Genomic DNA, 12,234 nt, shown 5'->3' on the forward strand with positions numbered 1-12,234 from the left:
ACACTTACAAGTGATTGAAAATATTTTGGAAGGCTTAGGCATATTTGGGAGTTTTAAAAACAGGTATGAGGTAAATATGTGTAACTAATTATTTTTGTTAAGAAAATAACACTTTCTCTAGTCCTGGGTTTCTACTTTTTTTTTTTCCTACTATGGTTTGATATATATTTTTGGTTAGAATGTATTATAATTGATTGTTTTTTGTGATAAGATGTGTACTCTACCTGCATCCATTCTTAAGTGGTTCCTCCTTAATCTTTTCTATTGAGAATATCTGGTGAATTAAATAAATAGGGTTCCAGTCTGAAAAATGAATCCAGAAATTAATTGGTCTCAATCTGAGTATACCTGCCACATGGCCAAATCCTATTAAAATGAATTCTAAGATGATCCAAATTGTTTTGTTATAGAAATAAGCAGGGATCAGATAACTTGGAAGTCTCTTATAAAATATGTTTCATTTCAATAGTATTTATTTTAAGCAATTGGACCTTATATGCAAGACATTAAATGTATGTAAATAGGTCCCTATTCAGTTCATACCTACATTTGATGTGATTAAAATGATCATTTAAAAGACAATTTAATAATAGCACATTAATTTTCATTTACATTTGCTGTGATAAATGCTGCTTTTAATGAACATTTTATTAATTAGCTGGGATTCAGTTTCCCTTTGAACTCAGAATTTTACAAGGTGCGTTGGTTTATTGGATACTTGTTAATTTTTTCAGCATATTATCTTCTCCCTTTTAAGAGTCAAGTATTATTCACTTTGCTTTACAACCCAGTGAATATGAAAACCCTCTTCTATTTTATGTAGCACTATTCACTTAACATTTTCTCAAAGTACTTTATAGGATATAAAAATAGTACTGGGTAACATTTAAGTAAAGATAGCAGAAAACAAAAGAACTTTCAAACAGCAATTATGTTCCCTGACACCACCTCCACCTGAAAGAATAATAAGCATGTGGCACAAATGGGATTCTTCAGAAAAGCTGTCTGCATAATTTTCTTTCAAGGTAATGCATTTGACAGCACAAAGTTTGTGACGATCTTAATTGGTCTACTATTTAGTGGAATCTAAGAAACTCTCTGATTTATTTCTGAGAGATAATCTTATTTCACCAGTGTCTGTGAAAAGCCATACTGCTAAAGGTCAAGTTAGAGATGTGGGTCATGGGAGGGCACCAGCCAAATGTGGCTTATGCATGCAATCCAGAGTTAACTTCATCAATGTGCTCTGCTGACTGGGGATTGGACAGACTTTACAATGACAAGTTGCCTTATTTTTTAGGGTTAAAGAGTTAATTTGCAGGGGGTGGGGGGGTAGAGCAGAATTTTTAAAATAATTGTTAGGCTTTAGAATCCCATTGTTTGGAAAGATCCTTTTAATGTTAACTTTATTCAGATATGTAAAGTCTTCTAATTTCATCTGATACTCAGTACATCGGGGGTTGACTTTTCTGCCTGCCATTTCTACGTTTTTTTAAAAGTCCTTGTTTATGGTTTCAGGTTCTTTAGGTTCAAATTCCTGTGATGTTTTATTGTGTAACATAAAGTTTCTTATTATACAGAATTCAAAATTTCAGTCAATAGTACATTTTGTGGTACATTTTTGAAAAAAAGTTCTTGTAATCCTTCTTTAGTTACAAAAATTAAACAGAAGGAAGCTACATAAAATTTAGATGTCCTAATTAAATTCAGTTTGGTTCAACATGTGTTGGGTATAACATATGCCCAACGCTGTAAAGGAGACAGGCTCCCAGCCCTCCAAGAGCTCAAGCTAGGGAACAGCAACCAGAGGAACTGGGACAGGGATTAAGGCAAAGAGCCACAGGCAAGGAACATCATGAGTGCCATAGACAAGAGAATAAAGAGAACGTGGTTAATTTGTGGGAGGTGGTCATCTAAATACAGGGACAGTTTGAAAGCATTCCATTTCTAAATATTTAAACAGTTATATTCATTATGATTTGTGAACAGGTGCAGAAAAAAAGCCTGCATAATGTTACATATTTATAGTAGTTCTTTGTCTGTAAAAATGTTAAGTGGATGAGCTATTATGAAAGTAAAAATTCCATATTGTAATTTCTCATTAAAATCAGTACTATAGGACTGTGGATCAGATGCTAATATTTAAGAAATACTCTGTAGAAAAAGGTTTCAACCTGAATTAATATATGTATGACTCTTAATATAGAATAAATGTTATAGTGGCTCATGTTTATTTTATTTACATCTTTTAAGAGAAAGGTAGTATATTATGTTTATTTCCTAAAAGTATAAAGATCACACTGATGGAACTGTTGAGTTAGCACTACCAAGAGTTGTGCTCTGCTGGTTGGGGGTTGGACAGACTTTACAATGACAAGCCTAAAAGAGCCCACCTCCAGCAGAGAGAAACACAAACACCTCGAATGTGAACTCAATTTCAGTGAACTCTCTATCCATCTAAAGGGCATATCTGACTTTGATGCCATCCGTAAATTTGACAAAAGTGTACTTGTTTTCATCATCTCTTGCTATATTCATTAGTTGCCTTTTCTACATTATATTAACCTATGAATTGTTAGTAATCTTCATGGCTTTCCAAATAAGCAATCTTGGTATGAAATGCTTAAATTATTCAGATGTTGCCTGCTAAAGCTGGGTGTTTCAAAAGCTATGTTTATGAAGACACTGATTTTATTCCCCTAACATTAACAACACTGTTTTTCCTAAAGCACAGAGCAATGGTAATAATTGGACTCTATGAAAGAATGTACTTTCCAAATCTCGGGACCAATTTAAAGTTGATAGTGTCTGGGGCGCTTGTCTGGCTCAGTCAGTAGAGCATGCGGCTTTTGATCTCAGGGTTGTGAGTTTGTGCCCCATGTTGGGCGTGGAGATGACTTAAAAAAGAAAATAAACCGGATAGTGTCCTAAGACTAAAATTTGTTCCAAAGCAAACTGTTTTACTAATGTACAAACCCTGTACATAAGCTTATTTAATATTTCACATCTTGCAGTTTTAAAATTCTTATTAAATCACATCTTTCTAATAGATAACACTACCTTTTGCAAAACCTGTCCTCACAGACAATTCTGCTAATCCTTTAGACCCACCATTACTGCTGAAGTCTGGAGTCCCTGACCCACTGGTGAGTGCCTACTTTGTTTTTTCTCCAAAAGCTTAAGAACACCAGGGGTTGAGTTTCTGAGCTAAGGAAAGAGTGAGCACAGACAGTCCCCAACTTACAGTGTTCAACTAATGATTTTTTGATTTTAGGATCGTGTGAAAGCAATATGCACTCAGTAGAAACTGTACTTGGAATTTGGGGTTTTGAGCTGTCCCAGACTCCCACTGTGCGGCACGATACCGTGTCCTGTGCTGAAGCAGCGGCAGCCGCGACAGCTCACACGACCACGGGTCACCAGGGCAAGAATCGATATACTTACAACTGCTCTGGACGCACACAACCCTCTGTTCTTCACTTTCAGTACGGTAGTCAATAAATTACATGAAATGTTCAATACCTTATTATAAAATAGGCTTTGTGTTAGATGACTTTGCCCAGAATAGGCTAATGTAAGTGTTCTGAGCTATACTTAAAGTAGATAGGCTAAGCTATGATGTTCGGTGGATTAAGTGTCTTCAGTGCATTTTCAACTTACGATAGTTTCAATATGCAATGGGTTTATTAGGACATAACCCCATCACAAATGGAGGGAGATTATGTGTGTTTGTACGTGGCAGGCAACACTACACATCCGCAGAAAATCCTCCGCGAAGCTGGACCCAGGTGCCATGAGCAATTAAGGGAAACCTAGGTAAGGGGAGGATGGTGTGCTGGCCCCAGCATAGAAAAATCCCAAACTAAAAATGGTCTCTGTCAATTCCAACTCATCATAACAGCAGTGGTAGCAGTGTTCAGTTTCTCCACATTAGCAAGATAAGATGCACTTTTCCTATGACTCATTTTGTGGCTAAACTCAAATAGGACTTTCAGCCTTGATTTTTATTACAGTGCAATTATGGGGTAGAGATTCAGCCTTTCACAGCTATCCTGTGGCCATAAAACCCAGACCTTCCACTTCGGCACTCCTGGAGATGGGGAGCCCAGGGTGACACAAAAGCAGATGCAATGATTTGTATACCTGTCCTCGAAGCTTTTATTCCCAAATCCTCACTGTGACATGTGTATCTTTGGGGCACAGGAAGGTCTAGTCAGTATGGCTACAAGTGGGGTCTCTGGACCACGTCTGTGATGAGTCACAATGAATGCAGCTGCCGGCATGCACGCTCACATCAATCACACATGCTTGTACATAAATTACAGTGCAGAGGTTCCATGTAGAGCAGCTGTTTGTGACCTAAAAACTTGAATATTGCCTCTCTTTAAAGACATCATCCAAAACCGGAGTACTTCCATCCTCCTGATTGGAACTAGTTAGGGGGCGCCTGGGTGGCTCAGTGGGTTAAGCGTCTGCCTTCGGCTCAGGCCATGATCCCAGGGTCCTGGGATCGAGCCCTGCGTGGGGCTCCCGGCTCAGCAGAAAGTCTGCTTCTCCCTCTGCCCTTGCTTGTGTTCTCTCTCTCAAATAAATAAAATCTTTAAAAAAAAAAGAACTAGTTAGAACTGTCCTTGTACTCTGGGTAAGGCTGAGATGTACAGAATGCCAAAACAATTGGTCACCATTCAAGTGAAAAAAGTCAAGCTAACTTCCTGATCTTTTATCCAGGTGTCCCACGGACAACCTTATCAGCAACTTCACTGATTCCAGAGTGAACTTACTTAGATTTATCGTTTTAGTTTTATGGGTTTCTCCTGTACCCTTAATGTCTGGCTGATGTGTTTTTTCTGACCTGTGGAGGTTTAATAGTGAATGATAATCATTATGGTTCATTAAACTCGAAGACTTTTTTATATCTAGGTGATCTTAACCTTTTTTAAAAATTAAGGTATAATTTATATACGGTAAAATCCACCCTTTCTTGTGCACAGTTCTACAGATTTTGACAAACACATACAGTTGTGTCACCTAAGGAGTTTTTTCTTATTCTGATTTCATTATTCTCTATACCATATGTGTATTTTAATTTCTTAATTGCATCAGTGAAAACTGCTACTTGTGCAGAAATTTAAAATAAGGGCTTCTTAAACTCAACATTTAAACCAGGAAGAAAAAACAAGGCTGCCATGCACAGCTGTGCAAACTGGACAGCCCAACTGCGGAAGTCTTCATGCGGGGAGTGGCGCCCCCTAGTGTTGATTGTGCGTAATCTGCATGGCCATCCGTGGCGGCTCTGAATATAGCCACCAGTTTGAGAGATATGCAAAACTGTGGTGGTGTTAACAGTGGAACAGGAGATGTTTAAAATAAAAAAAGGAGGCTTCCATTTATATGCCTTTCCTCCCACACTTTAAAAGATTGTGATGGAAAGAGAAGACAGGAACCACTGAGCTTATAGCACCAGACTTTGCACATATGTGAAAGAAGGGCAGTTGCAAAATGAGAACTGGTCTGGTAAAAACAAAAAACAAAAAAACTTGGAGACTCTGCTGAAATCTCTAGTCTGCATTTTTTAATGTTTATTTTTTAAAAAGATGTATCTATTTATTTTTTATTTTTTTTACTTTTTAAAGATTTTATTTATTTATTTGACAGAGAGAGATTGAACAAGCAGGTGGAGGGGCAGAGGGAGAAGGAGAAGCAGGCTCCATGCTGAGCAGGGAGCCTCATGCGGGGCTCGATCCCAGGACCCTGGGATCATGACCTGAGCCGAAGGCAGATGCTTAACGACTGAGCCACCCAGGCACCCCAAAAAAGATGTATTTATTTGAGAGAGAGAGACACACGCGTGCACACAGGGTGGGGGTGGGGCAAAGGGAGAGGGAGACAGAATCTCAAGCAGACTCCCCGCTAAACGGGGAGCCCAACGTGGAGCTTGAGCTCAATCTCAGGACCCTGAGATCATGACCTGAGCCGAAACCAAGAGTTGGACATTTAACCAACTGAGTCACCCAGGCGCCCCTCTGGTCTGCATTTTAAAACCTTTTCTATCACCTTTGCAAATGTTATATCCTTCTTCTAAAGAACCACTATAGGTTCTTTAGATATTCTTCCCTACAAGGCACTTAGAACAAATGCCAGTTACCAAAAAAACCCTTTTTTTTTTTAAATATTTTATTTATTTGACAGAGAAACACAGTGAGAGAGGGAACACAAGCAGGGGGAGTGGGAGAGGGAGAAGCAGGCTTCCCTCCGAGCAGGGAGCCCGATGTGGGGCTCGGTCCCAGGACCCCGGGATCATGACCCGAGCCAAAGCAGACGCTTAACGACTGAGCCACCCAGGCGCCCCCCAAAGCCCCTTTTTAAATTAGATATTTCCCTACATATGGTTTGAACTAAGTCCCATACGGCTCCCACTACAGAAAAATGTGGCAAAACTAAATTCACAAGACCTCATTCTGCCAGGGCCTATTTGGTCCACACAAATCTAACCTGGACCATCCAGAAATTCAAATCAGACAAGGAGTAACAACTACAGCTGATGAGGGCCTCCTTCTCAGGCTTCCTTCCCACACAAGCCTCTCTCCCAGTCCCCCGGAGAGCAAGGACCAATTCAGTTGTGCAGACAACTTTTCCCAGAGTACTACTATTCCTTCAGATTTCTGGCATGAAAGGACACCATAGTTTTCTAATAGTTTAGGGGAAGATATTTTATTTCTGTTATTTTGATACAATATCATCAAGTTGTTTCAATGAAAAAAGTTTCAATGTTGTATAAATAATGGATGATAATTTATGTGAGAGGAGATGGGCTTATTCTCCACATTGGCTACTCAGCTATAAAATGAATTTAAGAGAAGCATTTAGTGATTAGGTACAAAGTTCTAGGGTATTAATAATAATATTGCAAGCAGCGGGGCGCCTGGGTGGCTCAGTTGGTTAAGCGGCTGCCTTTGGCTCAGATCATGATCCCAGGATCCTGAGATGGAGCCCCTGCTCAGCGGGGAGTCTGCTTCTCCCTCTCCCTCTGCGCCCCCGCCCCTGCTCGTGGGCATGCTCTCTCTCTCTCTTTCTCTCTCTCTCTCAAACAAAATTTAAAAAAAAAAGAGGGATGTCAAAACACAGAGGTACCCAACACACTATGGAATTCTAGGAAAAATCTTGTCATGACTAAATAAAACAAGATCCAGGAGTAGCTAAGTACTAAATAAATAGTGAATTAAACAGTGATGCCAAATTTGAGCATATGTAAAATAGATTTTTAAAAGATACATTGGTGCCACCTTTTGGCCAGATTAAAAATTTACATGAATTATAACCTACGATCACATTTTAATTTCACAAGAAGATCTTGTTAGAGACACAGTTGTTAAATTCAAACATTATGTGAATAGATTTAAAACTTCCTTGCTGCTTAATACAGCTGATTTTTAATCCTATTTTTTATTTTTTAAGAGCTGGGATAGAAGATAATACAAATAGAGTTTAATTCTGAACTAACCCATCTCATACTCTGTATGTACTCCTTTAGCCCTTGACAACCATCACAAAACTTATTTTAAGCTTTTGGACCAGGATTAGTCAACTTTAGCACTACCGATGTTTTGGGCTGGATAATTCTTTATTGTGGGCAGGGAAGGTGGGGGGACGGTCTCCTGCACTGTGAGATGTTTAGCAGCATCCCTGACCTCTACCCGCTAGATGCCAGTAGCAACATCCCCCCCCCAGTTGTGACAACTGAAAACATCTGTGTTACAAAATGTCCCTATGGTGAGAGGGATCACCCTGTGTATGGTTAAGTGTCACCTGGCCACAGGTGCTCAGATATTTGGATAAACATTCTGGGTGTGACTGTGAAGGTGTTTTTGGATGAGATAAACATTTGTTTGAATCAGTAGACTGAGTAAAGCAGATTGCCCTCCCTAAAGTGAGTGGCCCTCATCCAGTCAGTGGAAGGCCTGAATAGAACAAAAAGGCTGACCCTCTGAGAGCAAAGGGAACTTTTCCTGCCCTTGTGAGTCTTGAGCCTACTGGCTTTTGGACTGGAATTACACCATCAGCTCTCTTGGGTCTCCAGCTTGCCAGCTGTAGATCTTGGGACATCTCAGCCTCCATGTTTGTGTGAGCCAATTCCCTATAATCAATCAACCTCTCCGTGCGCATACACACTGTTGGTTGTTTCTCTGGAGAACACTGACTAACATATGCTGGTTGAGAACCACTGTTGTTGATTACATTACAAGAGAAAATACAGTAAATAGGGAAGAAGAAAGCAAAGCAGGGAACTACTCGGCAGTGGCTAGATGTTACCTTTCTTTCCAGAGATGGCAGTTGGAAGGCACCTGAGTAGGAAGCCAATTTTCTATTCACACAGATTACGGTTGATAAGAACGGGGCTCAGTGATGCATTTGTGCCTCACACGTCCAAGATGTTGCCTGGCACAGAGACGTACTGACCCCGGTGCTAGGAGGACAACATCGGGCAGACCCTGCTGTAAAATGAGAACACAGTCTATAAGCTGGACTAAAAAAAGGTTTTGTTTATAATCAAGTCACATTAATTTATTTGCCATGATAAAATACATGAAATGCACTGTTTTCATTCCAAACAGAGGATACCAAACTTTCTAAAATAATGTTTCTGAGGCAAACTCAAAGTCCATAAGGTGGAAGAGCTCCGCCATACAGTGCCCTGCTCACCAGTCTCCGGATTCGCCATGTGTTACTCGTACGTGGAAGATTTCTTCACTGGGCCTTTTTTATTGCACACATTTTTGAAATCCAAGTTTCTCTGAAACGAGTTTAACTTGATATCTGATCTAGTCTGACTAAATGACTTTATTTGGCACAAAACAGAAGAGTTGATGGCAGTTCATGTCCAATGCGTTGGAGCAGTATCTACTAAGTAATCGAATGTAGCACAGATGCACACTGACGCACAGCAGATGCTTCCAGGTCTCGAAGACAGAAATCAGTCTGTGATTCCGTGTATTTAAGACATCCAGACTTGGGACTGTATAATCCTACCAGTTTTCAAAAAGTCCAACCATACAAACATGGCAATACAGCAGAGAACAATCAGTTCTAGATTTCACTCGTAGAAATTTAAAAATTATAATAAAATACCACAGAGCTACATTTAGTTTAAAACATACAAAGACACAAATTACATTATAAAAACTCTTCATGTGGCTTATTTTACCTCAATTACTACTAAAAAATTACACTTATCAAGGATCTGGGTTACAAAGTAAGAATTTGCCTGTGCAGATAAACATCAGTGGAATTGTACCATCTTCCAGACTCTCTTTTTCCATGATTAATATGTATTTCCTTCCGTTTAAAGTGAGACCTTTCCTGGGGCGCCTGGGTGGCTCAGTCGTCAAGCGTCTGCCTTCGGCTCAGGTCATGATCCCAGGGTCCTGGGATCAAGCCCCGCATCAGGCTCCCTGCTCGGCGGGAAGCCTGCTTCTCCCTCTCCCACTCCCCCTGCTTGTGTTCCCTCTCTCGCTCTGTCTCTCTCTGTCAAATAAATAAAATCTTTTAAAAAAATAAAGTGAGGCCTTTCCATTATGAATTCCTTCCAATAATGAATCACTATGTTATTATCCCCACTCTATTTCTTGTCCCTATTTACTTTTTAGATGATTACATCAAAGAAATGAAAACGATATTTTCTCCATTGCTTTTGTTCCTTTTCCCATATGTAAACAATATGTTCGGGGGAACTTTCCAGGAGGCTGAAACTGGCAAGGTTTTATTCCCTGTAATACCAAAGAACTAATATCCTTCTTCCTAAAGGCTAAAGAGAAGTACAGGTGGTTAAACTACAGTAGAAAAGGAATTCCAGCAACATTGCTGTTTCCAGAATATTTCTAAAAAATAAGAATTGTGTCAATTAATTACTGAGTATTAAATAATATACGACTGCTTCTAAGACATTCTAGAGTTTACAGGTTGGAATCCTGAAGTTAATAGGTTTAGCTATAGAACACATATAGTTTTCTTTATATGGTTGGTTTTTATTGAGAATACTAAGAGAGGGGCACCTGCGTGGCTCAGTCGTTAAGCGTCTGCCTTTGGCTCAGGTCATGATCCCAGGGTCCTGGGATCGAGCCCCACATCGGGCTCTCTGCTCGGCAGGAGGCCTGCTTCTCCCTCTCCCACTCCCCCTGCTTATGTTCCCTCTCTCGCTGTGTCTCTTTTTGTCAAATAGATAAATAATAAAATCTTAAAAAAAAAAATACTAAAGAGAACTTAACTCAATTTTTTTGTTGTTAGAGAAGGGGGTAGAGGGGCAGGGGGAGAGGGAGAGAGAATCTTAAGCAGGCTCCACTCCCAGCATGGAGCCCAACGTGGGGCTCGTTCTCAGGACCTTGATATCATAACTGAGCTGAAATCAAGAGACGCACACCTAACCGAGCCACCCAGGTGCCCCAAACTTAACAAAATTTTAATACAAATCCTCACAACACCCCTGTGAGGTAGGTATTACTAATATCCACTTTACAAATGGGAAATCAGAAAAGCAGAGCATGAAATAATAATCTCAAGATACATAAATCAAGAAATTTTGGTTTTCGGGGCGCCTGGGTGGCTCAGATGGTTAAGCGTCTGCGTTTGGCTCAGGTCATGATCTCAGGGTCCTGGGATGGAGCCCCACATCCGGCTCCCTGCTCAGCAGGAAGCCTGCTTCTCCCTCTCCCTCTACTGCTCCCCCTGCTTGTACTCTCTCGCTCTCTCTGTCGAATAAATAAATAAAATCTTTAAGAAAAAAAATAGCTTGGGCGCCTGGGTGGCTCAGTTGGTTAAGCGACTGCCTTCGGCTCAGGTCATGATCCTGGAGTCCCTGGATCGAGTCCCGCATCGGGCTCCCTGCTCGGCGGGGAGCCTGCTTCTCCCTCTGACCCTCCCCCCTCTCATGTGCTCTCTCTCTCTCTCTCTCTCTCATTCTGTCTCAAATAAATAAATAAAATCTTTAAAAGAAAAAATAGCTTTATTAAAGAAATTTTGGTTTTCTTATAAGGCAGACTTCACTTTATGAGTTCCAGAGTTGTGACAATATGCTAATAGTGACAAATACTGAAACAAGTCTGTTTTTCTCCAGAAAAGAACTATATGTAGGATCTGGAAAGAAGGGAAAATTCTAAGCTGATCCAAGAAGAAAATGTCTGTTTAGTATTTGCCTAATACATTGATTAAGGTGCATATAGCATTTCCCGTTTGAAGAGCTTGGTAATCATTATGCAAACTGTATTATATGGTTAAGACTATAGCTCCATTTTGCAGATGACATGGTCAAAACTAAAGGGTTTAGCTGGAAGAAACTTTTTTTATCCAAAACAGACTTTCTTAGTAAGGAATCACGTCTTAAAAAAATACACTCAGGGCACAGCATTCATTAATCATATAACAGTTATTTTATTTTATTTTATTTTATTTTATTTTTAAGATTTTATTTATTTATTTGTCAGAGAGAGATAGCAAGAGCAGGAACACAAGAGGGGCCGTGGGAGAGGGAGAGGCAGGCTCTCTGCGGAGCAGGGAGCCCGATGCAGGGCTCGATCCCAGGACCCTGGGATCATGACCTGAGCCGAAGGCAGATGCTTAACGACTGAGCCACCCAGGCACCCCAACAGTTATTTTAAAAATATGTCTGTCGAATGAATGAAAAAAATTAAAGTGGGGTCAGTCCCCACACCACTATTCACTGGCTCTCTGGAACCCACCTCGTGGGACTTTTTTTTCTATAAAATGGAGTTAACATTTTTCCACTTCCTAAAACAGAGAATACTATGAAGACTAAGGAAAGGGGTGCCTGGGTGGCTCAGTCGGTTAAGTGTCTGCCTTGGGCTCAGGTCATGATCCCAGGGTGCTGGGATTGAGCTCCACATCGGGCTCCCTGCTCAGCGTGGAGTCTGCTAGTCCCTCACCCACTGACCCTCCCTCCACTCGTGCTCCCTCTCTCTCTCAAAGAAATAAAATCTTAAAAAAAAAAGACTAAAGAAAGAAAATTTGCTTTGAACTTCTAATATCAAAAGGAACTATATGAATGATAATAAAAATACAGTTAACCATTACATTCTTAACACCCAACAAATGGAGATATATTTCAGCTTTAAATTAATGTTGTCTGCCATGGCTAATCCGCCACAGCAAACTCTTAACAATTTCTTCAGACTCTGCCCTGCAGTGCTGCGCTACCCCTCAACTCATATGCACCCTCAATCCACC

The sequence above is a fragment of the Phoca vitulina genome, unplaced genomic scaffold (assembly GCF_004348235.1).
Source record: "Phoca vitulina isolate PV1807 unplaced genomic scaffold, GSC_HSeal_1.0 scaffold7, whole genome shotgun sequence".
Taxonomy (NCBI): domain Eukaryota; kingdom Metazoa; phylum Chordata; class Mammalia; order Carnivora; family Phocidae; genus Phoca; species Phoca vitulina.